Genomic DNA, 3,799 nt, shown 5'->3' with positions numbered 1-3,799 from the left:
TTTAAAGATAAATGATAAAAATGCATTTAAAAAAATGAAAATTAAAATTTTTATATATAAAAACTAAAATATAAAAATTTTGAAATTATTTGTTACAAAAAAGTTTTTTTTTGCCTCGCTTACCCAAATCTAAGATAAACAATTTAAATGTATAGTGGCCACATATCATAGTTACAAAAAAAAATTAAAGTAAAGTTTACATATTTAAGTATTCTTTTTAAGTACTTAATGTAAGAAGTTAAACAGGCAGCTATGACGTACTAAATTTCGTAACTTATATAACACATTTATCCTAATAGTAATAACTTATAATTGAGTAGATTTTTTTTTGCTGGGATCAAGAAAGTACAAGAGAGTAAAGTTCCAAGACCAATACTCCAGACTTTCAAGACTAAAACCAAGTCTCCAGACCAACATCTAGTAAAAGAACCCATATTTCTTTAGTAAACCATATTCCGTTATTTTTTTGTGTTTGATATAAAATGGGCATTATTAATAGAAAAGACTTTGGGGCTTATTAGTTCTTAGCCTCTAAACCCTTATTTGTTCCCATCCTTGTTTATAAATGTTCCATAACACAACAACATTAAAAGTGCTATTTAAAAAAGATTTGAACAAGATTTAAATGATTAAAACCGTTTTTCATGCGTCATTTTTTGTTTTTTAAAGCAAAATCTATGATTGGATATCATTTATAATAAAAAGCCTAGCCCCTACTGCACTCAGCTGAGCTCAGAAATTTTGGTTGAAAATTTTTGTCTATATGTGATATTGTAATTTAAAGTAAATCACATGTGCGGCCTAGTGCAGCCTAATATTATTCTGCTTATGTAAAGGTAAGTTAGTTAGTAAGTAAGTAATTTAGATAGTGTTAACCTGAATACTTCTAGTCTACTTGCATAATTAAGTTCACCTGACCACTGCCATAACAACTGTGATTTAGCTTAAATCGCTTATTAGCTTAAATTAAATTAGCTTAAATAAATAGCTTAAATTAAAAAATAAATTTTAAACAATATTTAAAATAATGTATTTACAAAAAGAATAATTAGTATTAACCTGAATACTGGTAGTCTACTTTGCACAATGTTATTGGATAATGGGATAAAAACTTCTATTTTGATAATACTATTTCGATAATGCTAATTTATGCATGTTTAATTGTGAAGCATCGAAATAACTTAAGAACACTAATATTAGCTTGTTTTAGCTACAAAGAAGTATGAAACATTCTGTCTGTTCAATGAAAATAAAAAGTAAAGATAAAATTATATATATATATATATATATATATATATATATATATATATATATATATATATATATATATATATATATATATATATATCAGCAATCTGACATGATACTAACTTAGTGAGCTGGAAGGGCTTCTGCACATGTTGTTTGGTTCTCACAAAAATAGGTATTTTTTTATTAATCTTTGTTTTCTTTTTAATTTTAAGAAAAAAATTCTTTAAATGTTTGACGCAATAAGACTCAAGCTCACACATATATCTATACTATTAGACTGTTAGCTAAAGTAAAATTTTACTATTTATATTTTATAATATTTATTGTACACATTACTCTATAATAAAAAGTAGAAACAATGTAATTACGTAATCGCAAATTGTGCATCGCACTGCTGCTGTTTCCAAAAGATATTAAAAGTTAACTGCGCATTTTGGAATCTTTTAAAAATATCCTCCAAATAATTTAGTAAATATTGTCTGTCATAATCTAACCCTACTCACATGAATTAACCAATTATGGATTCTTTTACAATGATTGCATCCAGCAATATAAAGCCTGGTTAACAGCTCTAGAGATGCTGTTGTAAAGCATCTTGTATAGGCGGTATGGTGTTTGCTAAACATTAATTTTTTGAAAGTAGATTTATTTAGATTCGATTACACTACTATAAAAACTAACTTTATATTTTAAACAAATAAAATTCTTGCAAAACTTTGTACACTGTCATTCTCTTTAAAAATAATTGTAACCTAATTTTGCATGCTCTACTTTGTACAATTTTACCCCCTGTATTAATAACCTTTTAAGGCCCTGTAACTTTTTATCAGTTAACTTTTTCCCATATAGTGTTTTTGTACTTTTTGCTTCATTTATATTGAGCTCTGCATAGATGTAGAATTTATAAGATTTTGAAAAAAAAAATTTGCTATGGACAGGGCTCCATAGAACAGTGGAACAAAATCTAGTTTTTTGTGCAAAAATTATTTTCGTAGTTTTTTTTATTAGAATAATTATATTTATATATAAAACACATAAATAAAGTAATAAACATGTAATTATATAATATAAAAAAATATTTTTAAAAATTTAGATTTTGGTGAAAAATCCGAAATATTTTTAATGGACAAGACAACTTTTATAAGTAAACATCAAAAATACTACTTTTCAATGCATGTATTTGTCATAAAAATAACTTTTTTATATTTATATTTACAGAACTTATCTATTATAACAGTAGTAAAAGATTTTGTAGGCATTCTTTGTGTACTAAACATCTTTTTTATATGTTCAGTATTTCTCATCAACTGACCATTAACCGAAGACCAATCTTATGTTATAACATTTTTTATTGCAAAAAGTAGCAAAATATTTATGATGCATGGCTATTTACATACATTTAGCATGAGATTTACATAGTCAAATGTTTTGGAGGATATTGGAGAATAGTTTATCTGATAGTATAATATCTTACAGTAAAGGTTATTAGCAAAAAAAATATTGAAAACTGTCTGTTTTTGATGCATAAAAACTAATGATTACACTTACACTAAATTGTTTTTAAAAGTCTGAGCAAAAAAAAAATTGTTAATTAAAATAATACATTTTAAAATGAAAGTCAATAAAGTTAATTTAAAACAATAGTAGCATAAGAAAGTTGATAAATAAAAAATGCAAAATAGCGTTTTGGAACACATGTCAAATTAACGTTTAAATAACTGCATAAAATTACACTTAGATTAATATTTAATGTTTTTTTAACTAGATATTTCCTTTAATGAACATGTCTTCACCATTATGACAAATTTTCATGGTGCAATGCTGACATTTATTTTTTGGTATTTTGGCACACTCTGTTACACTGTGCATTGGCATAGAAATTTTAAGAAAATTGTGTTGCTATGGACAGGTGCTAATTTTCATGGACCATGTGTGTGATTTTGAAGGCTAGTCTGAGCCTTAAAATAAATGATTTAACTTTATCAACATGTCTACCAATTTTATTATACTTTCATCCTAAATAGCACCAATTGTTTACACTATTGTTAATTGTTTTAAATAATATAGTCTGATACATCAGAAATTTTTAAGAAAGTTGTTAAAAGATCTTTTTTTTGTTATTTTAGAATTTTTTATTTTAGACATGTGCCATATAGCATCACACTGTAAGTTTGGACGTGTTGTGAAAACAGAATACTTAATAGTTACTTTTTATGCATATCTTAATCTTGTTATGGTTTATTTCATCATACACCATAGAGTATAAGTTTAATAGATTAAAAAAAAGTTTAGAGAACTTTTTGTTGCACGTTTCTGATAGTTGTCAATTAATGCGGAAATAACATAGGATTTTAAGCATCATAAACTCTACCTCTTTACATCTCTTACTATTCCCTGTATAGAATACTTATGTAATTTTTTAGCTGGTTCTTTTAAAACCTTCTCTCTTTTAGAGAAGGTCTCTTTTAAATAAACATGCTAAATGTCATTGGACCTGCTTAAGCAGCTAAACTTTAGCCTTCTTTATACTGTCATATGGTTGCATCTC

Source organism: Hydra vulgaris, chromosome 01 (genome assembly GCF_038396675.1).
Source record: "Hydra vulgaris chromosome 01, alternate assembly HydraT2T_AEP".
Taxonomy (NCBI): domain Eukaryota; kingdom Metazoa; phylum Cnidaria; class Hydrozoa; order Anthoathecata; family Hydridae; genus Hydra; species Hydra vulgaris.
This window is presented reverse-complemented; position numbering follows the sequence as displayed.